The sequence below is a fragment of the Urocitellus parryii genome, chromosome 5, assembly GCF_045843805.1.
Source record: "Urocitellus parryii isolate mUroPar1 chromosome 5, mUroPar1.hap1, whole genome shotgun sequence".
NCBI classification, from domain to species: domain Eukaryota; kingdom Metazoa; phylum Chordata; class Mammalia; order Rodentia; family Sciuridae; genus Urocitellus; species Urocitellus parryii.
This window is the reverse complement of record NC_135535.1, coordinates 5,065,315-5,089,959: the sequence shown is the minus strand read 5'-3', so window position 1 is coordinate 5,089,959 and position 24,645 is coordinate 5,065,315. Positions and strand designations below refer to the sequence as shown.

General features: G+C 64.8%; 1 protein-coding gene across 1 annotated transcript in view; it reads right to left on the bottom strand.

Moving 5' to 3' along the window:
* The window catches only part of Shisal1 (shisa like 1), a 95,198-nt gene that overhangs the window by 54,321 nt on the left and 16,232 nt on the right, over positions 1–24,645 (bottom strand). The window lies entirely within an intron of this gene.

The window sequence follows — 24,645 nt, the reverse complement described above, 5'->3', positions numbered from 1 at the left end:
CGCCGCCGCTGCTGCCCGCTGCGCTCCCACCGCGCCGCGCGCTCCGCGCCCTCTGCTGCCCCCTCGCCGAGCGCTGCCGGCTGCCCTCGCGCCGCCGCGCCCTCGCCGCCGCCGGCCGTCGCCCTCGCCGCTGCTCGCGGTCCTCCCTTCCCTCGCGGCGCCCCCCGCTCTTCCCCTCGCCACCCTGGTTTTTCTCCTAATGTTTCTTTTGCGACTGTCCCCTTCCTTCCGCGGCTCGTCCTCTCACTTTCCCTCCCTCCCTGCCTCTTACTCCGTCTTTGTTCCTCCCCGTCCTTCCTTGGCTCCTTCCTCGCTCCTTTGTTCCTCCTCCCTCTTTTCCGCCTTCCCCTTCCTCCCTTCTTCCTCCCGTCTTCCCTGTCTTCTCCCAGCCGCCTCTGACTCTGGCCCTCCCGTCCCCACACACTCACCTGCTTCCTTCCCAGCTGCTCCCCCCTCCACCTCTGCCGGACCCTCCACCTCTGCCCCTTTGCCAGGTGGACAGACCCCCGCGCGCTGCCCTCTTGCCCTCTGCTCCAGGAAGGCCCCTCCCCATCACCTCCCTGCTGGTTTGTCCACCAGCCAGACCCTGAGCCAGATGGTCAATGCCAGGGTTAGCTGGCACAGGCCAAGAACTCTCCACATCAAATAACACCCTCGTCCAGGCTGTCCTGACCCTCCTGGGCCAGACTGGGGTCCTGTCCTGACTCCACCCCAGCATGCCCCCACTTCTTGTCTGACCCCCATTTCATCTGTCACCAGCAGGAAAAGGCAGTGCTTCACTGTCTGGCCTCAAGCCAGTGCCCCTCGACCTCCCCACCTCCCTGTGGCCTCTGGTCACAAAGGACTTGTGGGGAGGACCTAGCTGCCCCATCCTTCTGCAGGGGGAATGGCCTAACCATTTTTGGAAAGAGAATAAGTTTAAGCATCTGGAGGGCAGGCCTTGGAGAGTCCTACCTAGTGTTGACTGCACGAGTTGCCCGCATAGCTGGGTCTGATTCTGTTTTCATGGACAGGGGTCAAACCTCCGGAGAAGCTCATCCCTTCATACAGGATATTGTATTTATTCCGAACTACAGCACTGGGTGGTGTCCTTCCCACTTCTTAGACAAGGCAACCTGAGCTCAGAGAAGTTAGGCTCCTACTCTGAGCCACACAGCTGGCAGGGGGTAGAATTGGACTCCCGCCTGGGTATGCCTGACCTCTGAGCTCCGGCCCTTCACTTTCCCTGGCTCCCAGGTGCCCTCAGCAGCACTGGGGAAGGGCGCGCCTGGAAGGGCTGCCCCCTAGTTTTGTGTGAACCAGTTTCAGCAAGTGCAGGCAGACCCCAGTGCTGATCCGGAGCAGCTGGGGGTCCGTCTGGCACTTCTCGAGCTGCATTCAGTGCTCCTTTCAGGGATAACGGGGCTCAGGGAGGCTTGGCTGTGTGCCAGGGTACCCAGCTGGCGGGCAGAGTGGTGCCAGGGCACATCCTCCAAGCCTGCAGCAGTGGGGTGCCTGGGTCTCCCCATCTGTCACACAGGCATCTGTGCCCTCCCCCCTGCAGGGGACATGGTCTGAGCTGCTGAACTTAGCTCAAGGACCAGGCGAGGGTCCTGACCAATGGCCAGAGGGCACCAGAGACACCCCAGCTAGTGAGGTTAGGGCCACCGGGAGGGCAGGGAGGCGGCAGCCAGGGCACAGGGTTGGAGCAGAGTCTCTCACGGCCTGGCACAGCACAGAGCAGAGCTCTGTCCCCCAAGTCCAAGGATTGAGACAGAACGGGCGAAGAAGACTTCACCCAGCCCCTGGCAGGCCATCCCCAGAGGGGACCGTGACCATCTGCCTAGGACAAGGACCAGAGAGGTGAAGAAGCAGGTGGGGGTCCCAGGGGAGCAGGATTGGGGCTGGGAGGTGCAGCCAGATCCCGGAACTCAATTCTCAGGCTGTGCTAAGAGGGCCAGTCCCCTCCCTCCCTGCAGGTAGAGCCTGGGATGTTGGCACGTCAGGGCCCCAGGGGACAGTGAAAGGGAGGGGAGGGGCCGGAGGTAGTGGGCTGTGGACAGTGTGCGTGGTTGTTTGTGCACGATTGTGTGTATGGAGTGTGTGTGGTGAGCCTCGCCAGGGTGAGCTGTGGGGGTGTGATGGAGGCGCTGGCATGCGGGGCCGGTGGGGGGGGGCGCCCAGGCATATGTGTGTGTGTGTGTGTGTGTGTGTGTGTTCTCCATGCGTGTGGTGGTCGTGTGTCTCTCTGTGAGAGAGCTGTGTGTGCGGTGCATTCAGGGGACCCCTAAAGCTGTGTCACCCAGTGGGCCCCCATGGCCTGAGCCACGGAGGGGAGGTGCCGAGGCCGCTGGTGACAGCAGGAAGGGTGGCCTCTGCCTGCCCCTTCTACAGGGGACACGCACATCCCTCCCTACCTGTGGTGGCCTCCTGTGCATCACCCAGAGGTGGCCCTGTGGCCTCCTCACACCCCATGTCCCTCCTTCCACGGTGCCCCTGGGCCCCACCTTGCTTCTCCCCAGTAGGGTGTCACCACATCAGGCCGCAGATTTGTGACTGGCCCTAATGGGGGGGGGGACGCTGCAGCTCGCACGGTCCCAGCCCCCCCAGGGGCTCCTGCTCTTCCTGGAGGCCAGGGACTTTGGACCTGGTGAGTTTGGGTGTGAATCTTCCCCTGGCCACTCACCAGGTGACTGTGGGCAGGTGACCGTGGGCTGGGTTCCCTTTTCCCAGCCTCTGTACACTGGTGCCCCAGGGCTGGGTGAACGTGACCAGGTGACCAGGTGAACTTGGAGCCTAAACAGACGGGAGTTTACCCCTCACGGTTCTGGAGGCAGGAGGCCACCGCCAGTCCCCCGGCCCAGTTCTCTGCAGGGCCAGCTCCTCGGGGAGTCTAGGGAGGCCCCCCCTGGCCCTCCAGCTCCTGTGGGTGGCCCCAGTGTCCTTGGCTGGTGGCGGCATCACTGTAGTCTTCCAGGCCTGCGTCTCCACATGCCCTCTGCTCCTCTTTGTGGGCTTCCTGGGGTCCAAGTCCTCTGCCTCCCTCAGGAGGGTCCATGTGACCACCTGGGCCACCCAGGGACCCCAGCTGAGCTCCCACCTCTGCGTCCTCAACCCAGTTCCTATGACAAAGGGCATTTTCCCTTCTTGCCATATAAGACGGCACCCAGGGACTCCAGGCTCTCTGTGGGCTGGGGGAGCACTTCCCAGCTCCCCCTGCACCCGCGGGACTGGGGCGCACGGGAGTAGGGCGCACGGCCCAGGGCGCGCACATACCCTTCAGCAGGGCGGTGCTGGGTCCAGGGGGCTGGGCCTGGAGGCCGGAGGGAGTGGCACAGCCACCCGGCTGGCTTTCCCCCACAGTCCCCTGCCCCACTTCTGAGCACCTGCCGCCGGCCGCCCGGCCTTATTTACTATTCCCCTGCCTTCGGAGGCCCGCTCCCCCGCAGACTCCGCTGCTCACCGGGCGGCGGGCGGCCGATGACTCATGCCGTCTCCCAGGAGCGCAGCCTTTTCAAAGGGCTGGCTGGGGAGGAAGCTAAATTTAAAGCCAGGCTTCCCGAGAAGATCACCTGCCACGTCAAAATCGCTGCCATTTAATTACAAGTTGGGCCCCAGGCGTTCCACCTCGGTCGCCAAGCCCCGCCTCCGGGGGCGGGGCTTGGGGGCTATGACCGGGTTGGGGGGCAGGGGACGCGCCTCCCCACCTGCGCTCCCTCTGGGGCAGCGGCCACCCACCTCCCAGGCCTCCAGGCCTTCCCTCCTGTTCATGGTCTTGGGATGTCACCTCCAGGCCCCTGACCCGAATTCAGGACCTAAGGCAGGGACCCCAGGGCTCTGCTGGAGTGGAGTGAGGCCTGCCCCCTGCTCAGGGTCAGGGGACGCTGCCGGCTCGCCCTGGACCTTGGACGGAGTGGGGGAGGGGTGCAGCCGGTTCCTGACTGACCCAAGGCCGAGGAAGGACCTGGCTGGAGGGAGGAAGGAGGCCCCGGAGGAGATGGAAGCCAAGGACGGGCCTGCTTGGCCCCTCCATTCTTGTGCCTTTGTCTGCAGTGGGGCCAGCTGCCCTTCTCCCAAATGGTGGAGGAACTTCGCCCCCCACCCCCGCCCCGGTGTCTGGAGGTAGGGTGGCCAGGGTCAGGACGGCTGTAGTGACAGATGCTGAGCCTGAGCCCCTGCCCTCCGAGCTCATCTGCAGGATGTGGGTGGTCCTCAGGTGCAGACAGGGCTCCCTGTGCAGATGGCAACTGTCCCAGAGACCTGGGCATGCAGGTGCAGGGAGCTGGGCATGGGTCCAGGGGCCTCCCCGGGCCAGATGCACACAGAGGCGGAGCCAGAGACAGCTCTCTGCACGAGGTGCCACTCAGCCTCAGGCCCCTCCTTCCTGCTCCAGAGCCGGGCTCCCTCCTGGCCACGTGTGTCGCCCAAGTTCCCTCCTCTGGCCCTGGCAGATGCCCAGGCAGGGCTGCCTTGAGCCCCGCCAGCCTTGCCCAGTGCTACCTTGAGACGCTGCTGCAGGGTGAAAGGGAGCCTGTGGGTTAGTCAAGGGCACTGAGCAGCTGACCTTGGGACCAGGAGGTGACTGGGCGCACGGGCCACCTCACAAGAGCTCTTTAAAAGCAGAGTGTGTGTGTGTCGGGGGTGGGGGGGTGGGTAGCAGCCCCAAGAGACCCCGGTGAGAGGGGCCGGACTCCAGGTGTCTGGGGCAGGTCAAGAGGGGGCTGCCGTCTGACACGGTCCCCGTCAGACCTGGATTCTGTCCACACCAGAGTGAACTGGGGGACAGTTTCTTCCCCAGACCCCAGGAAGGGGCCCACCTGATAGCACCCTGCCGCCAGCCGGGGAGACCCAAGTGGCGGGGCTGCTGCGTCCCCTGGCCTTCTGGCTGCAGCAGGGACAACATTCCGGCCAGCACAGTGCTGATCTGGCCACCCTCTGCTCACCGACGCCCACAGGATGGAGCCTGGGGTCCCGCCAGGCCACCACTGCAGGGAAGAAGGGGCCAGCCCCAGCAGCCAGGAGGAGCGGGCAGCAGAGCCCCGGAGACGAGCCCGACCCCAGGCTGCCCGCTGGCCTGCTGGCCCCTGGCCCCCAGGTGCCGCCACCAGCACCGCAGGGTGCGGGGGCTGCAGGGGACAGCCACCGGGAGACCCCAGGACTGGACCCTGGCTTGGCCTCCCCAGACTCCGTTTCCTCACATGCACACGGTGACACCAGGCTCTGCTCCTGGTGACCTGAGCTAAGTCACAGAGAGCCCAAGGGTGTCACATCCTGTCCTTATGTCACCATGAGGAACTGTGGAGAGAGGTGACACCTGAGGTGGCAGCCTGGCTTCCAGGCCACCCCAGCCGCGGAGCAGCTGGTGACATGGGCAGTGTCCCCTGGCGACTTGCCACACAGCCTTGCCACCTCATCTGTCAAGCGCAGTGGGCAGGGAGCACCCGTCCTGCTGGACGTGAGTGTCCACCCGCACCTCGGGAGCCCCCAGCTTGAGGGTGGACGGCAGGATCCTCTCAGCCCCGCCCGCCCTCCTGTCTAAGCCGTGTTCCCGGGCTGGCGGCTCTCACGGTCACAGCCGGTCACGGCCGGTCACGGCTGACCTCTTACATGAGGGGCCTCAGACCCTGAGCAGAGAGGAGAATTAGTTGATGCAAATTGATGCTTGAGCCAAGTGCGGGCATCAGGCCATCCCCACAGAGCCCGGCTCTTCCTGGACAGGCCTCGGGGAACAGCCATGACAACAGCGATGGTGGTCACCCGCTCCTGTAGGAGCCTCTGCATTACCAAGTGCCCCCAGGACCATGACGCCTCACAGAAATGCCCCGAGTGGAGGCAAGGCCACGCCTTCCTCTCCCAGCTGCAGCAAGGGGGCCCAGAGAGGTTGTGTAATGGGCCAAAGGCCACACAGCTCCTGAGAGGCTGGACTGGGGCATCTCTGCCCAGACTTCTCCCATGGCCACCACAGCGTCTCCTCAGAAGCCTCTCAGGAGACTAAGATAGGGACTGCAGCCCAGATCAGGATCGAAGCGCTGACCCGAGGCAGGTCACTAACTGCCCCAAGGGTGCGCTCCGCCTTTTCTGCTTAGGTTGGTCTGGGGCACGAATGCGCCTTTTCTCTTCTCTCCCGGCCGGGCACAGAGTATTGGCTCAATAAACGCTTGTTAGGGCTTCTGCTCAGGGGGTGCCTTGTGCCCTGTGGTGCCACCCAGACGGCCTCCGGAGTCCTCAGTCACCCCAGAAGTCACTGCTACGCATTCTCCTTTACTCATAACCAAATCGGCCCGGGGTCAGAGGTCGAGCTGGGATTGACCTGGGTCTGTCCCCCCACCTGGCCCGACTTCAGCCTGGAGCAAGGCCGCCTGGCTCTGCCCCCGGCCTCAGTTTCCCCCTCTCTGTGCCCGCTCTTGCTCCGCCCCTCGGCGGGACGCTGTGTGATCTGGGGCTCGGCCCCGAGCTCCAGCTGGTTGGCGGCCGCGGGTTGTCCAGGGGCCAGCAGCTCCGGTCCCTGAGGCCCAGGCGGCCTCTTGGGTCTTGCTGGGCGTCCTTTCCTGCTGGTGTGGACTGATGGGCTTGGCCTCGCGGAGCGGCCTCTGCTATGGCAAAACCCTGTGTTTCCCGAAGCCCAGGGACAGGAGACCCCCTGGCGGAGGCTCAGCCTGTGGAAGTCCATCCTGGGGGGCTCCCATGGGGAGGACGGCCAGACTGGGCAGAGGGCGGAGCCGCAGCCCTGGCCGGATGGCCCCTGCCTGTGTGGTGTGTGCCAGCTGCCGCCAGGCCACCGGGCACCTCTGTGGTGAGTGAGACCCTCTGGCAGCTGCCCAGAGCCCGACGGGCGTGGCCAGGGTCAGAGGGCTGAGGCAGAGCGTGCCTGTGGCCTAGGACAGCCGCACACCCCGTCTGGGCTCTCCTGGATGACCAGGGCCAGCCACGCCCCGCTTCCCTTGGCAGAGGGCAGAGGAGAGGAGTCTGGTTTCCAGGCTCAGGGACCTGCCCACAGCCGGCCATGAGCCAGGCATTATTTTTGTACCATTTCAGCTAAGGACAGGGAGGATCAGAGTGGTGAAGCGGCTTGCCAAGGCCACACAGCGGGCAGCTGGAGATTGCATGCCTTAGCTTCCTCCCTGGGTGCGAGTGGACCTGGGCAGAGTCAGTAGGCAGAGTCACCGTGTGCCCCGGTCTCTCCAGACCCCTGCCCCAGAGCACCTGGGATGGCCTGGGCCCCCTGCTGAGTTGCAGCCCAGAACCTGGACCCGCCGGTGACTTTCCAAGACCCACGTGGCCCCTGCTGCAGGCCAGGAAACAGGGACAGAAAGGGCAGGACTCGCCCAGTGTCCCCCAGCACGGCAAGGCCACCTTGCCAACTTCCTGTCCCCCTTTAAGTGACAGGTACAGCAGCCAGACTCCTGGCTCTGCCTCCCGCCCGAGCCTCGATCCCCTCATGTCAGAAAGAGGCCGGGTCCCTCCTTTCAGGGCCCTGGGATGACTGATCACCTGCTGCCTAGGGACAGGGCCTGCGTGGAGAGGTGCTGAGAGGGCTGTGCTGGGCAGCCACGTTGCAGGCAGACATCACGGTGGACCTGCGGGGCTCCAGGCCCTCTCGTCACGCCCAGGCCAGGGGGGCTCGCGCTGCAGCCCGTGGCTCCAAGGGCCACACCAGGAAGACCTGGAGACCCTCGGTCAGGCACAGGAGAGGGTGTCAGCGGGACTCAGGCTGGGTGAGACTGCGCCCGTCTCAGGGCTGCTCCGGGGCAGCTCCCGTGGCTGAGCACCGGATGCGGCCTGCTGTCGCTGTCCAGCGTGAGCCCAGCCCTGCGCGGGCAGCACTGTGGCTTGCCAGGCCCCTGGGGTGCACTGGCAGTGACGTTCGAAGGTTGGAGTCCCCACTCCCTCACAGTGGCCTGGACTGGCCTCGTGGTGGCGCAGTGTCCCTGTGGAGCCCACGTCTAATGGCAGTGGCTGTCCCGGGCGCTGGACACGCCTTGACCGTGATGGGACCGTGGTCCCCAGCACACCCACTTGTCAGAAAACGCTGCTGGGAGCAGCTCGTGGGGCCCGCATTGGCTCCCGTGTCAGTAAATTGGGGACCCCAACCTCTCTCCAAAGTGGGGACCCCAACCAGTGTGGGGACCTGGGGCAGCACCTGGGAAGGCAGGCAGGGGGGGACCCTCACTGGTGGCCACTGGGGCCTCCCTGGGCTCTGGGGCCAGAAGAGGGAGCAGGGGGGTCGGACGGGCCCCCACCCCTGCCTGGGTGTCGTGAACCCCTCCCCGGGGTGCTGCGTGCCAGGACCTTCCCCACGGGTGCCCCTGCCCCACACCTGGCCGTCTCCCGCCTGGACTGCACCCCTGGCCCTCTGGGCCATCCTCAGTGGGACCCAGGGCTGAGCGAACCCCCGTCTGACCGTGTCACCCTCCTGCCCAAGGCCCTGCTGGGCTCCCTCTGCCTTCAGGGCCCCTGGTCCACCTCCTGCCCTGGGGGCAGCTCACCCTCGCGGCTGCTCTGAAGAGGCCGCTCACAGGCCCGCGCCCCAGCGCCGTGTGCCCAAGGCCTGGACGGCTCTGCAGCTCTGGCCTGCTGTCCTTGGCCACCCAGCTCCATCCTGTCCTCTTCTGGGAGCAGCCTGAGCGCCCACCGGCTCTCTGCTCCTCTAGAATCCTGCCCACTCGGCCCTGGCCTTCACGGCCAGGGGACCAGGCTGTTCCCAGCTTGGCCAGGTCACCCCAGTTTCCCCCCACGCGGCCCAGCCCAGAGCTGCACCGTGTGTGGAGCTGCCCGGGTGGTCCTGGGCCGGCCACCCTGGGGTCAGGGACCACTGGCCGCCCCTGCAGGCTCTCCAGGCGCAGTGCAGCCTGGCCACGTCAGCAGCTGGCCCCGATGCGTGATTAACCAGCACATTTGTCACTTGCCTGGCCTGGAGAGCGTCCCCAGCTTTAATTAATTCTCCCCGTACCCCAAGTGCGGCCGCTCTTCCCACGGCAGATAATGATGTGCGAAGTCGCCTGGTCCAGCCAGGAGGGTCACTGCAGCAGTGAGGAGGGCCGTCGCCTGCCGGCCTCCCCTCTGCCGGCCTCCTCTCTGCCGGCCTCCTGCTCTGCCGGCCTCCCCTGCGCCCATAGGTGGGCCGGAGGCTTCAGCCTGGAGCACTGTACATCAGGGTCCCAGAACCAGTCACAGCCCACTGCCCCAGCCACACGGCCCTGTCCCTGGGGACGATGGCAAGGTGGCTTTGCAGAGGAGCAGAGCATCTGGCAGAGCGGAGGTGTGGGGACAGCCCCGCAGCCTGGTTCCTGTGGGCAGAGAACTGCAGTGGGGACAAAGCTGCCCCCCAAGCCGGCCTGCCGCCCCCCTCTGATGGCCTGTCCCTCCCCTGCCCTCTGGCTGTTGGAGCAGAGGCCCGTGTTGACAGGCCGTGGCTCCCGTGGCTGGGCCTCGCGGCCACACCCTGCGCACATGTGGAGGTGACGGGAGGCCGGGCGTCCGGAGGTGCTGTGGGCGGGCAGGGGGAGGGGCGGGCAGGGGGCATGGACAGCGGCCAGGAGCCGTGGGTGGAGGGCTCAGGAGGGGGCGGTAGACACTGGAGCGGCTGTGGCTGTGGCTGGACGGGTTACGGGTGAGTGGTCAGTGCAGGGCTCAGGTAGCATGACCATCGCTGTGGCTGCTGTGCCTGGAGGCGCCAGGTCCTCCCACAGCCCGTGACCAGGAGAGTCCGCCACGGAGCCACGGTGCTCAGGCCCTGGCATGAAGGGCGCAGCCTCTGTGGAGCCCTCGGCCCCGGGCCTCTGGGCCTCCTGAAGTGCCCGCCTCGGCTCCTATGAGGGCAGCTCCCTGTGGTTTAAGGAATGGTGACCAAACACGCCGAGTGTCCCGCACACTCAAGCTTTTACTCCAAATGTCACCAGCTGCACTTGGCTGCGCCCCCAGGTGTGGAGCCCACTGGCATGGACACGGCATGGACACGGAGAGCCAGCGCCCACCGAGCTGCTGGACGCTGTCCCGGCGTCTTACACCTTGATCAGCCCGTTTTGTGCTGGGAACTGGGCTGGGCGGTGGGGACTGGGTCTGTGGGCAGGTGGCCAGGCAGACGGGTGGCCAGGCAGACGGGAGGGGAGAGGAAGGGGCAGGTGGTGGGCACGGAGGGCGGGAGGAGCCTGGTCACCTGCTTCTCTGTCCCCCCCGCGGGAAGGGCCTCCCTACCCATCAGACACCCCCTTGGGAAGCAGGGCTGGCCCCTGGTGGCCTCGGCCCCCTGAGTCTCCACCGCCTCTTGCTGGGTTTCGTCCCCAACCCCCTTCACTCCCCTGACCCCTCACATGCCCACCACCTGGTGCCCACAGTCGTCACCTGTCCCCTCCCGGCCTGAGTCCTTCTCTGGCTGCACAGCCCAGGGACACCAACTCTGGTCTCTCGGTGTCACACATCCGGAGGCCACGTCAGGCCACGTCCTCGGGGTCCCTCCTGGCAGCTCCTCCCCAGCTCCCAGAGCTAGCCCGCCCCCCTGCCCAGCACCCGCCCCCCTGAGGCCTTCCCAGAGCTGCCACCAAAGCCCCCGAGGTCATGTCAGGGCCGCCCCTCCCCCGCCCGGCCAGCCTCACTCCTGTAACGAGGCTCCGAGGGACGGGTCCTCGCCCGGGGCCACCCCACAGGCTCAGGAGGCCTGCGGGGTGTTTGTGTGTGTCCTGCTGTGCCCACCTTCCCGCCGGGCAGTGCGACCCCCAGGTACAGGAGCTCTTCGCGGATGAACGGTTTATTCCACAGGTTTACGTGGGTCCCACCCTGCGCCAGGCAGCCGCCAGGAGCCAGGGCGCACCAGGGACAGGGCTCCACCAGGGCCTGCCCCAGGACCTTGACACCTACCAGAGGACAGTGACCAAATGTCGCGTATCTGTCTAAATGACAGCCAACAGGACAGGCCACAGGGCCTTGGGGACAGCACCGTCCTCTCACCCCGACCCCTTGCTGGCCCTCGGACTGCAGCCAGGTCCTGTGGGCACGGCTGAGGCCGTTACTTCCCTCTCTGGGACAAGCAGGTGACCTTGCTCCTCCTTGCCTGGCCCCCGAGGACCTAAGAACAGCCTGAGAAGCTGAGCGTCCTGCCGCCCGCGCCCTGCGCCCTGTAAGTACCGCTGCCCTGTGCCCGCGGCTGGCGGGAGGGAGCAGGAGCCGGACAGCGCCAGCCCAGATGGCCGCGCCAGCTCTGCTGCCCCCGAGGTCCCTGGAGGACGGCGAGGGTGACCCTGGCCCAGCCACTTGCCATCAGGGTGACCTTCAGTCTCTGCAAGTTCATCATCTGTGTCTTGACGATGCCACCTCCGTGTCCGCTCAGAGCCGCCTGTCCCCGACAGAGCTTGTCGAAAGCCCGCCACGTGCAGCACATTAGGGCCCTGCTGATCCGACCCCGAGGGCTTCAGGGGCCAGGAGGACACCTGGTCTAGCTCAGAGGACACCTGGTCTAGCTCAGAGGACAGCTGGTCTAGCCTAAGGCGGCACAGCAGGGCCAGAGGCTTGCTGGTGCAGCAGGGGATTCTCACGTCAGCTCCTGCACACTCCTGCTGTGTGACCCTGGGGTGCCCCTTGCCTTCTCTGAGCTTCCTCACCCAAAAAACAAGGAACAGGAGTTCCCAGCTGCAGAGGCCCATCCTCGAGGAGAGGCTCACGGTTGTCCCGCTGATGGCCTTCAGTGACCCTGGCCCCGCTCTCCAAGTCAGCCAAGGTGAGGACACGGGGAGGGGCTGGGCAGGACCGGGCTGTGCTCCCAGAGCTAGGAAAAGGGGCCAGAGGGACACCTGGGCCCTGCCCCCGCCGTCCAGCGGGAGGAAGCCCTGCAGTGCGGGCACCATCCAGAGCCCCCCGCGTCCACCATTCCTGGCCGCCCTGCTCGGCCACTCGGCCTCCTGCCTGTCCTTTGAGCACTGAGCGGGGACAAATGGGGACGTGTCTCAGGCGCTGAGAGCCGCCGCTCACCCCCAGGACGTGGTCCTCCCCGGGGAGGCGGCCGCTCTGGCCACCGCGGGCCTCCCTGGCCGTCGGGCAGGGCCCCTGTGAACAGGCACCAAGGAAGGAGACGGGGCACAGGCCTGGCCAGCGGCTCGGGGCCAGCTGGGGGCTGACACTGACCCACCCTCTGCCACTCTGGGAGAGGACTGCTGTGGCTTGACTGTGTCCCCAAAGGGCCACCGGCAGGGAGCTTGGTCCCCAGGGTGGCAGTCTGGGGACACTGGGGTCTCTGAGAGGTGGGGCCCAGTGGGAGGTCCTCAGGTCATGGGGCAAGACCTTGAAGGGGTCAGGGGGCTTTGGGACCCCTGAGTTCTTGTGACTTGTTGTAAGAAGGAGGCTGGTGCCCGCCTCTCGGGCTTCCTGGGTTTTGTGGGGACCCCCCTCTGTCTTTGCCATGGGTTCCTGCCTGAGCCACACCATCTTCTCTGGACTTTCAATCTCCGCAATTCTGAGCTGAATAAACCTCCTGTCTTTACCAGGTTAGCCTGCCTCAGGTAGTTCATTGTAGTAGCAGAAAACAGACTGATACAGGGAGCCAGGAGGTGGCACGGTCGTGTATAGCTTTCTCTAATCCTAGTCAGGACTAAGATTTCTGGGACACCAGGGAATGTGGGTGGCAGGCTCGGGGTGTGCATTAAGGACCAACATCGCACTGGACATTTGTAAAAACCGGCCTCCACCCAGAGGTGCCCACACATTTTTCTCAGAGGTCATCACTTCCTGCCGTCACCTGGGGAGCGAAGTGGGCTTCATCACCACCAGCTGGCATCGGCCACCCCAAGAAAGACCTGGGCAGGCGAGGCTCCTGGTGGCTTTGTCCTGGCGCAGAGCCGTTGAGGACCCTGTAAGTGCACCGAGTGGGTCCCTGCAACCCGTCCCAGGCAGCCATACCCGGTGACCTGAACCCTGCCCCCAGGCGGGCGCGGAGGGGACCGGTGTGGGGTGGCTGTGGCAGGATGCTGGCCCTGAAAAGTGACTTGGAGCCATTAACTCGCTCGTTTCTCTTATCGTCCTGGGAAAGTGGACCTTGTCATCCCTGCTTCCCACACAGGCTGGGGGACGGCCGGGTCAGGCAGCCACTTAGCCGGGAGCTGGGGTCACTGCGGGGAGGGCAGGGCAGACGCAGTCAAGGCGCAGGGCAAGTGGGGTCCCTCAAGCCCTGCGCCACGTCCCCCACACTCGGCACACAGAGGGGACGAAACCTCTGTTTCCCGACCCCAGTGGCGCCCAGTACGACGTCCCTTGTCCTGCGCTGAAGGACGACCACGGGTCAGGTCCCCGGGCCAGCTTCTCCAGGTCCTGTGTCCCCACGTCCCCATCCCAGCACCCTGCCCCAGGCTCCGCGTGGCATCTGTGCCAGCCCCTCCCCAGCCCTGGACGCGTCCTATCTCGGGCCACTCGCCGGCCACTCACGGCAGACGCTGCTCAGGGCCATTTTACAGATCCAGAGACCAAGGGCCAGAGGGGCCCAGAGCCCGAGGAAGGCAAGTACCCGGGGCAAGCGCCCTGACCCAGTGGGCCACCCCACCCCGGGATCCAGCAGGCCACTGTCCCCAGCCCAGCTCCTCACGGTGGACGGGCTCCCCTCCCACCAGGCCCTGGGCCCTGTGGTTGGAGAGCTGCTGAGGGGTAACCGAGGAGACCTGGCTGTGGGGCAGGGACACCGTGGTGGCCGTCTGCGCCAGGTCAGATGGGAGGTCTCGTCTCCCTCCGCCCCCGTCCCCGTCCCCGTCCCCGTCCCCAGCAGCTGGCCAGCAGCTCCCGCTCAGCAGGCTGCACATTCGCGGGAAAGTGCTCCGAGCCGCGTCCAGGCTCCCGTCCAGGACGTGAGGTCATGCTGACCGCCCAGTGTCTCTCTGCTGGGACAGTCCCAGCCTCCCAGAAGGGCTGGGCCCAGCTGGACATGGGACGCTGCCGGAGGGCGAGAGGGTTCCCTGCGGGACGGGAGCCTCTCCTCCCGCTGGCCACAGCCGCTGGACGGCACCCAGCACCTCCAGGGACTCCCGGGAATCCCGTCCGTCAGGCGCCGCTTGAGCCAGGGCTGGAGCCAGCTGCCCGCTCTGGGCTGGCCGAGAGGCGAGCGGTCCTGGTCACCAGAGGGGCGCAGCGTGGGAGGAGCCCGGAGCCCTGGCTGAGGACAGGGAGGCCGGGGGAACAGCCTGGGCCACACCCACATGAGGATCAGGGCGCCCACCTCCTGAGGAGGGACCCCAGCCCTGGAGGAGGAATGGGCCACCCCTGACCCCCTCCTGGTCAGCACAGGGAGGGAGGCAGAGGTGTGGGGGACCGGTCACAGGAGCCGTCCCTGGGGAGGCACTGGCCCCTGGAGGTCCCGTCCTGGGGTTCCCGGGCTCTGGCTGGCCCCCGCTGCCTGGGCCGGGTTATGTCTGTCCCTGCCTGGGCCCGTTTCTCCCTCCAGGCCTTGGTGGAGGGAGGTCTCCAGGCAGCATGCTGGACGTGGGGCTGGGCACAGCGTGGTATGCTGAGCAAGCCGGGGCTGAGTTGGGCAGCAAGGCCAGCCCGAGAGGCCAGCGCTGGCCAGGGGGACTGGCTCTCACACGCCTCCTCCTCTGGGGTCCAGGCAGGTGGAGGCACCTGGGTGGCCAGCGAAGGCCTGGCCACTGTGATGGTTGGCCTTGGCGTCCCTCCAGCCAGGCCAGAGGTGCAGGGCCCTGCTGGGCCTCCCTGGATGCTGCCCGTCAGAGCCACAGTTCTGTGCGGGGGCCTCCGGTGGGGCAGCGAACCCCAACCTTGACAGGGTCCCGGGGACCTCCTGGGCTCCTGCCCTAGGTCTGGCCTGGGACAGGGTAAGGGCCTCATTCACACAGTCAAGTCAGACCCAGAAACTAGGGCAGAGGGAGGCGCTGCCCACCAGGGCCCACAGAGGGGTCTCAGAGATGCTCACAGCCGCATCGGGCCCCAGCCCAGGCCCCGGGGGGTCTGGGGAGGGCGTGAGGGAGGAGGCCAGGGGAACTGACCAGTCCCTGGCCCTGGGCCACGCCTCACTGGACGGGGGGAGGCGAGGCTCTGGGTTCAGAGCGTCTGAAGGTTAAGGTGAGACTCGCCTGGACTCTGAGTTGTCCAGCGGAGCCTGGAGGAAGCCTGGGGGCACACGCCAGGGCGGGAGGGGGTTGGTGGGGGGATGGGGGAGGGGGTGGGGGAGGGGGTGCCGGGGAGGTTGGGGGCGGGCCCTGGTGCCACCAGGAGGTGTTCACCGAGGGGTGGACAGCACTGACCAGCGGAGGGTCTGGACGTCCTGACCACGGTGGGCGGGCACTAGGAGGTGGGGCTTTGAGAGGTGGTGAGCTCAAGGGGTCGGGCCCTCCTTAGGGGACTAGTGTCCTAGAAGAAGAAGCAGGTCTGTCACCCGCTGTGAGGACATGGCAGGAGCGTGAGCCAGGTGTGAGCAGCCGCACCTCAGGGCAGACCTCAGCCCCAGGCTGCAAAGAAATGTCCACTGTGTAAGCCCTGGCCCCTGCCTCCGGTGACCCCTGGCCCCTGCCTCCGGTGGCCCCTGGCCCCTGCCTCCGGTGGCCCCTGGCCCCTGCCTCTGGTGACCCCTGGCCCCTGCCTCCGGTGGCCCCTGGCCCCTGCCCGCGGTGGCCCTGGCGTCTTCCGACAGCCCCTGAGCAGACCAAAGCCACAGGCTCTGGGTGTGGGAGCAGGAAGCGCCCATCCAGCCCTCAGGAAGGTGTGGGGCTGTCCCCAGGGCCAGGCGGGGGCCTTGGGACAGACAGGGGAAGATGGGACGGAAGAGCAGGACCCTCCTCCAGCGGACGCCGAGCAGATGGGCTTCCGGCAGGCTCCCAGCACAGGCCCGGCCAGGGCCACCCAGGCCGCAGACCCCTGGCCAGGCCTTGCCCCTCCAGCCGGGGCAGCCCAAGCTGGAAAGGGCTCCTTGGTCCTCAGAAGCTGTTCCTGGGACGAGGACACCAAAGACTCACAGGGAAGCCGGCCGTGGCTCCCTAGTGCAGGACGTGCCCAGGGCACAGCAGCCATGCACACTCGCACGTGGGCACTCCCGTGTGCAAGCACAGCCATGCACACCCGCTCACACACACTCACACCCACTCACTCACAGGCCCCCAGACCCTCGGCTCGTCCTCGGCGCTGGAGGGGCTGCCCTGGGGCACCCCAAACTCCGCCCGCAGCCGGGCGGCCTGGGGCAGGTCTCAGCTGGACGTTGGAGCAGCCGCCTGGAGCCTTCGGGCTGGCAGCCAGTGGCAGCAGCCTCCCCTGCGGGCCCGGAGGCCAGCGTCCCCACAGTCCCCTGGGCGCGTGGGCCTGAGGGTCACAGCTCTGCAGGAAGGGAGCCTGGGCCCCACCCGACCCCAGCCCTGGCCCTGGCCTCCAGAGCCCCTGCGGAGGGTCCCATCACCCATTGGCCCTGGGGACGGTGCGTGGGTGGGCAGGGTCGTGTCTGATTCCTGTCCCTGAGTGTCCTGTGCCAGGTGTGAAGAAGGCCATGCCGGCCCACCCTGCGGCACAGCGGGGAAACGGCCCGGGGAGAGGCGCGGGGCCAGCACCCTCTCGGGCTCCGCAGGGGCCACTCTGTGCTTCAGAGGCTCCTGCTGCCTCCCAGGGAGCAGCCGCCGAGGTCCCAGCTCCCAGGGGACCCAGGGGAGTGACAGGGTCTGTGGGGCCATGCCCGTCGGCGTCGGCTCTGAGACCCTGTGACCCGGGGCTCACCTGCGCTGGAGGAGGGGGCTGGGGCACCGCGGAGAGCAGGGGAGGGGATGGAGCCTCCTGGCCCCCGCAGGGCCGCACGGCTTTCCCCAGGAGCCTCACGGGAGCCCCTCATCCTCACAGGCCTCTCTGAGGCCATCATCACGTCCACATGCCAGAGGCAGCCACCCAGGCCCAGAGAGGTTATAGGGCTCCCTGAGGTCACCCAGCACCACAGAGCTGGGGTGGGAGGGGCAGGTGGGAGCCCGGGCATGGCCGGGACGCACCCCTGTGGCCCTGACGGATGCTGGAGTCATGGGTGCTGATCTTGGGGCTCCCCACCTGCAGATGGAGGGACCTGGGGTCTGGGGCACCCGTCTCTGACAGTGGGAGTCCCACCCAAGGCCCCGTGAGGGAGCCCTTTAAGGAGCAGCCCACTGCCCACCCGGGACGCTCCCCGAGAAGGCTGTCCACGGGGCGGGAGGTGGAGGAGACAGGCAGCAGGTCAGCAGTGGCCATCTCATTTAATCCCCCCAGGAGGGAGGACGGCGCATGGACGCCCCTGCAGACAGGGCACACCCGAGGACGACCATCCCACCTGGGTCAGAGAAGGGGGCGGCCCTGGGCTGGGGCAGAGCCTGCCACCTGTACCCCGGGGGCCCCCGGGACTCAGTGTCCACGTTTCCAGGGCCCAGGGGTCACATCAGCGACTCCCAAGGCCTCTGGAGTCGTCCCCGGCCCTCCTCCTTGTTCTCCTTCACCCTCGGCACCTGCACCACCCACGGTGACGGCCACCTGTCACCCAGCACGGGGCACCCACACCCAGTGGAACTGGCTCTTAATGGCACCATGGCTGGTGCTAGCCCGTGTCCCTGTGTCACCACGCTGTCCCTGACGGCACCTCACCTGCTTCCCCTCCCTGCCACCGTGTCCTCGACAGAGCACCACGCCCTCCTCTCTGCGCACAGGTCTCCACCTCGCCCAGCCTGACCCAGGCGTCCCAGGCAGCCCCGGAGCTGAGGCCTGTCCCCGTGTGGCCGAGTCTCGCTGGGGCCGGGTCTGGTGTGGGTGGTGGTGCCTGGTGGAGGGCCGTCCCTCCTGGTGAGTGGGGCTTCCCTCCCGCAGACTGGATGAGTGCCTGTGGGATCGGGTGGCTCTGGCGAGGCCGCCCCCACGCTGAGCTTCTCTCCCTCGGCTCTGGCTCCGCCTTCTGCCGCCAGTGGAAGCAGCACAAGGCGCTCAGCAGACACAGCTGCCCTGTCTTGGACGGGCTTCCAGCCTCCAGAGCCAGGCGTCCAAGTAAACCTTTTTCCTGCACAAATTACCCCGTCTCGGGGATTCTATTATAGCAACAGAAAACAGACTAAGATAATCACAGACTAAAAACGGCCCCATCGTCTTCCCCTTCCTCTTCCCCTGGTCTGGACCTTTCCCTCCCACGCTGACGGAGCTCAGCCATGTGACCTGCTCAGTGTGAGGCCAGCAGGGGCTGAGAAAGCCCTGAGTACCTGGGTTCGCACTCAGACTGCATGTGGGACACGGAGGCCACCAAGTAAATGAGCCCCAGCCAGCCAGTTGGAGAGGGACACCAAGTGTTCCTCTCAGCAGACACACGAGCAAGGCCATCCTAGGTCGTGCCACCACCAGCCAACCTGCCAGCTAGCCACGGGGCGTGAGAAAGCCCTGCACACAGGGGCCACGCTCAGCCAGACCCTGGACGTCCCAGGCAGCCCCAGAATGGCCAGCTAAAGACACCATCGTGACTCGACGCCCCCAAGATCTGGGCTTCTTTGTTACATAGCACAAGCTAACTGTTACAGCCCAGCATTGAACAGGAGGACCATCAGGGACGTGGCGTCTCCGGTAAATGTGTTTGGTGAGGGCTGCCCGCAGCCAAACCCGACCGAGAGCCAGGACCTGCTCCAGAGGAATAAGCCAGTCCTGACAGGAGGCGGGGGTCCAGCAGGGACCAGTACGGCCCCCGATTTGACCCAGTTTGGTCTCCCTGCTGCTGCGCAGTGACAGGTTGACACAGACATTTCAGTTGACCTCTGATAAACCACGCAGCGAGTCTGACGCTCAGCAGACCCTGCAACCCACTTTTTGTCTTTTTCTGGAAGTCCTGAGGAGGTCCCTACGCGGGCCAGACCGCTCAGCACGGAGCCCACCACCCCCGAAGCCAGATTTCCGAGGGGTGGGGAGGGTGGGCGTCCACACCAAAGGTGGAGGTTCAGCCTCATTTGACTCCCAGGCCACCCGGCCAGGCTGGGGGGGACGAGACGGGCGGCTGGTGTGTGGCAGGGTCAGGACTCCTGCCAGGCCAGCGCCTCTGACCCCCGCCCAGCGCCTTCCCAGTGCCACACACCCCATGGGGTGCCACTGGCCCTACCTGCTCTTCTGTCCACTTCTCCCGGGGAGCTGGTGCCAGGACCCCAGTCAGCAGCAGGAGAGGGGCCGGAGTCTGCTCCGCCGAGCCCGCGGCAGAGGGCCGCCCAGCGCCTGACCTCGATAGGCCCCTGGCTGAGTGCAGAGAGATAATCAGCCGCTGGACGGGTGCCCTCCTGGGAGGGGCGCGTCCCTGTCCTCCAGGCTCATCTGCGCGGGCAGGGGACTGGTGTGGTGCCACCGTGGACACAGCTGGCAACAGCTTCCCGCCTGATTAAGTCCCCCGCTCCTTGGAGGGGCCTGGAGATGGGGCTGCAGCTGGGCCACGTGTTTCTGGGTCTTTCTGGGCAGCCTCCCCCCGCCGCCCGGGGCAGCAGTCCGGGGCGCCCACTCTCCCTGCACTCGCCGTCCCTGCTGTCGGCTGTCTATCGCCCACAGATGGGGCCTCCAGGAGGACAGGGACTCTGCCCCCGGGTCCACTCCCTAGAGGAGCACCTAGGTGAGCCCCCATAGATGATCTTGAGCCGCAGGACCATCTGGTCAGGTGGGTGGACAGGCCAGGGTCCATCGCCCCATTTTGCCAATAGGAGAAAATGACGCTCAAAAAATGTCATTTGTCTGCCGTCACAGATCAAGCCGCCGCCACCAGGGACCCCTGGCCAGGGCTCACCAGATGTCCAGGGCCTGGGCTCTGCAGCAGGTGCTGCACTGGGCAGAGGGCATGGAGAGGAGCCAGCTCTCCCAGGAGTCTTCGGTCCCTCAGGGGAAGGGCAGATGTCACCGTGAACAATGTGACTGGAAACCAGAACATGGGGCCCCGGGGCCCAGGCTGAGCAAGGACATTCAGGCTGAACCCAGAAGCTGGAACCAACCAGCTGAGGGTGGGCTGCAGGCAGCTTGTGCAAAGGCCCTGAGGCCAGCCCTCAGGGTGCCTCTGAGGCAGTGGAGGATTCTCAGAGTGGCTGGGTCCCCGAGAGGGAGGGCTGGTCCAGCCCAGAGCAAACTCTGTGGGTCTATGGACCACACCGGGAGGCTCGAGGGACAGGCCCTTGAGAGGTCTGTGTGGAGTGCTGTCCCCAGGTCCCCCAGCCTCCCGCTGGCCATTCCTGTCCTCCTGGCAGGCTGTGGGTCATGGAAGCCCTTGGGCACTTCTCCTCCAACACCCAGACCAGATGCCGAGGCTGCGTCACGGCCCGTCGGAGCCTGGAACGCTGGGAGTCCGTCTCCGGTGGCTCTGGCTGGGAACTGGCTGCAGACACCCCGGTGAGGGCAGCGGCACCGCAGGGCTCACAGGGTGGCCTCGGGGAAGAGCGGGTCTGGGACACAGCTTGGTTCCCAGGGATGAGCCACGGGCTGGGCGCCCCGTGAAGGACCCTGTGAGGAGGGCATGGCCTCCCCCGGAGGGTCTGACGCGCGGCGCCTCCTCCATCCCACCGCAGACACCGCCTGAGCTCCCGCAGGGCGTCGATGTCCTCCCCCAAGTCCACGTCCACCCTGAAAGTCCAACGTGGCCTCATTTTGAAATGGAGTCTTGGCAGACGTCATTCCTTAAGACGAGGATTAGGATCGGCCTTGAATCCAGGGACGGGGTCCGGATACGAGGTCATGGGAGGCACAGAGACGCAGGCGGGGGGGCGGTGGGGGGACTGGTGACACAGCTGCCCATCCCACAGGGCCGCCGGCGGGAAGGACGCTGCCCGGAGCCCTGGGGGCCAGCCCAGCCCTCGCCTGGACTCTGTCCTCCAGCAGGGGGAGGTGGCTGGTGGCCGGCGTCACGGCCACCTGGAAAGGACTCCAGCTCCCGCCCGGCTCCTGACCCGGGGGAGACCTCGAATCCTGTGACAGGAGCCCAGACATGGGGTTTGCTGCTTCAGGGCCACCAGGTCACTCGATGTGACCTACTGGGATCCCACAGCAGCCCTCAGGGGGCAGGTCATCGCCCATCTTAGGGGGAGGACGGGCCTCAGAGAAGTGAGGGGACCCGACAGCGCCACAGCGGGAAGAGGAGGCTAGTGGGGGGGGTTGGCCCCCAGAGCTGCTGGCTGGGACCAGGCCGTCCCCGAGGGCGAGCCTCCCTTCTCCTTGCGGCCTCCCACCTCTGTCCCCTCCTCCGTCACCTCTGGGGGGTGGCAGCTCTGAGCTGGCCCCACGACCAGGGTTAGGGTCTGGGGGCCTGGGGACAGGTAGGTCAGGCTGTCCCAAGAGGCTCACGCCTGGCCGGGAGGGGAGACCCAGGGCCACGGTGTGTGACAGGGTTCTGGGGGGTGGACAGGAGCAGGGCCTGGGTGGGGGGAGCCGTTAGGGGCTCGACGTGGGGCTCGACGTGGGGAGAATCTTCTGGAGCTTTAGGAGGGCTGGGGACAGGCAGGCGAAGACGGGACCAAGGTCAAGGGAATGACTCAGTCAACGGGCCACTGTGCTGACCCCCAAGAGCAATTCCCTGCAGCCCTGCTGGCCTAAGTGGACGGGGACGTCACGGTCCTCGGCAAACTACTGGTCATCCACAGGGAAACGCGGGCAGCGGGAGCCCTGGGTCGAGGACCCCGAGTGACGCCGAGGGGGAGACTTCTGGGACCAGGCAGGTAAGGAGGGTCCCTCCCGACCACAAAACCTGTGACCAGTGGGCAGGGGCCAGGGGATCCAGAGTGGCCATGGCAGTGGGGACCTCAGGGTCGGATGTCACCTGCTGTCAGTCAGAAGCCAAGAGGTGGGCCTGGGTGGGACTCTCGGGAACCTTCTCTGGGATCCCCAATAAACTGGGGTGCAGGAGGCGCACCTTGTCCCTCCCCTCTCTGAGAGGACCCCTCTGTCCCTTTTCCTGCCCCCCGTCAGCTCCTGCCTCTTGCTCTGGGCGTGTCTGAACCCTCCTCACCTGACCGCAGGAACTGGGGCGTGGGGGGCCTCTGGCTGCCTCCCCCCGTAACAGGACGAAGCAGGGTCCACTCTCCAGGCCGCGGGAACACAGGCCGCCAGTGTCCCCCTCTGCACCCACCGTCCCCCTGAGCCAGGGGGTGGGGCTGTGAGGACGGGCCGGCCGGTGGGCCTGCTCAGGGGGGGCCTGGGGCTCCGTCAGTGGCCCAGTTAAAGCTGGGTCTGGACCTGCCAGCTGCCCAGGGACAGATGGGCTGGGGCCTGGGGACACTCAGCCTCACCACTCCAGTCAGCCAGGGTGTAGCCCAGTGGGTCCCAGGTGCCCAGGACAGCCCAGAGCTCCACGGATTCCCGTGACCTGGATGTCTCCGAGCTGGGCCCCTCCCTTGGAGCTGAGACCCCGTCCAGGCCTGGGCGGGCCACGCTGTCCCTCCTAAGTGAACGCCCCCGGGTTAGAGTCCTCGGGAGGACGGTGGTGCCCTAAAGAGGCTCCGTGAGCTTTGATTCAACCTTCACCTCATTTAAGAATCATCGGGCACAGAGAGCAGGAGCCCGAGGGGGAGGCCAAAGAAGGTCCACCCTGGAGCCGCGGCTACTCTGCAGAACGGAGGACGCTGCACTGTGCAGACACAGGGGCAGGTAGGAAATGGGATCTGAAACACAAAGGGACTGACCTCAGCAGGTGGAGGGTCAGCGGACTGTCAGCCAGGGAGCAGAGGGTCAGAGCAGCAGGGAGGAGAAAAGGAATGTTCCGGAAAAGATGGCCAAAAACAGCCCCGAACGGGGAAGAGCATGGCATCAGGCAGAAGCAACATCTGAAAAGACTCTCCAAGAATTTTTCAGATTTGATGAAGGCACCAGGTCGAGATCCAAGAACATGAGGAGCTCCGACGGCACACAGGTGCGTCCGGGAGACTGCCCCAAACCAAAGACAGAGAGAGGCTCACCCAGCCAGAGAAGGACCTGCCCAGGACCCAGACACCTGCCGAGCGGCAGCTCAGGGTGGCCGCTGGCCCACTTGACCATTCCCCTCTGACCACGCATAGCAACGCGTCCCAGTAGACCCCCCAAGACGCACAAGGATTTGTCAATTAAAAACTTTGAAAATAAAACCAGAAAGTAAAATAATCTCCACCTAGAATCATGTACCTTATGAAAAAATCCTCCAAAATCAAAGGAAACACAAATATTTTCAGACAAAAAAAGGGGGGGGAGGGAGGCCGGGTAATTCACTGCTCGTGGAACTTGTAGAAGATCCTGCTGTAGAAGAAATGGCGCAGGTGGAAGGGACTTCCAAGACTGGTCAGCGTGGGGGATGCAGAGCCAGAGGAGGGGACAAAGGGGACAAAGAGCAGCCTGGGACAAAGGACGCTCCAGGGCATAGAGACTGAGGCTCCACTGATGTCGGCATTTTCTATGAAGTGGTGAAAGTGTCCATTCAAACAGTGGGAACCGCAGGCTGTAATCTCCAGGGCAACCACTAACAGGAAATAAAGGGTTGTGGAGCCAACGAGCCGGCAGACGCAGAAACGGTAAAGTAAGAAATGTCTAACGTTCTAAAAATAGTCACAGACCAGGAGGGACAAACAGAAAAGCAACACTCGTATTGGAAGCCAGAAAGCACCTTGCTCAAGCTTAATTGGCTTTTAAACCCCAGCTGCACGGGGCTTAGGGAGACATCTGACCCGAACCCACTTGAGAGATGAAAATCACAAAGTCCACCAAGAGAGAGGAGGCTTCGCTGCATCCCCCCAGGCCCAGGGGACTTTAAGGCAGAATCGTAAAGAGAGTTATAGAGGGACTCTTTGTCATGACCGATTTTCCATTAGCAAGAAGGCAAACCCACTCTAAATTCAGAGGGAACCAGCAGCAACATCTCAAATAAAGCAAAAAACAGAACTCAAAAGAGACAGCAGCAATCATCCTGGGAGATAAATGCTTCTCTGACTTAGCGACCATTGAATGAGCAGAGGACAGGTGGTCAGGGGAGAGCAGACATGGTTAAGAAACCTAACCCCAGTGTGGTGCACGCCCCTGATCCAAGGGGCTCGGGAGGCTGAGGCAGGAGGATTGCAAGTTTGAGACCAGCCTCGGCAACTTAGTGAGGCCCTAAGCAACTCAGTGAGAGCCTGTCTCTAAATAAAATATAAAAAGGGCTGTCAATGTGGCTCAGTGGTTAAGTGTCCCTGGGTTCAATCCCTGATACCAAAAAACCCAAACAAACCCAAACCCCCTAACCTAGCAGGTGTATACAGAACGTTATAAAATAACAAGTGCATCTGTATTCTTATGAAACAGAACACCGTCATAGATTATACGTAGACCCTAAAGCAAATCTTGACAAATTTTCAGTAATGAAAATCATATCTTCTTTGACCTCAGTGGAATTAAACTAGAAACCAGTAACTACAAGGCGATCAGAACATTCTCACTGTTTCTAAATTTATGAACTAAATAACGAGTGAGTTGGACCAGATGTCACATTGGAAATCAGAAAATATTTTGGACTGAGCAATAATAAAAATAAATCATCAAAATCTGCAGGAGGCAGCGAAGACAGCTCTTTAAAAAATAGCCTAAAAGCCCGTGTTTTAGGTGGGAAAAGAAGTCACCTCAGCATCTATCTCAAGAGGCCAACCCCCTGTATCCCCGAAACAACAGAGTGAACCCCCTAAAGTAGAAAGATCTAAAAAGAATAAAATTGGAAAAGAAATATAGAATAGTAAAAAAAAATCAGAAAAGTGTATATGA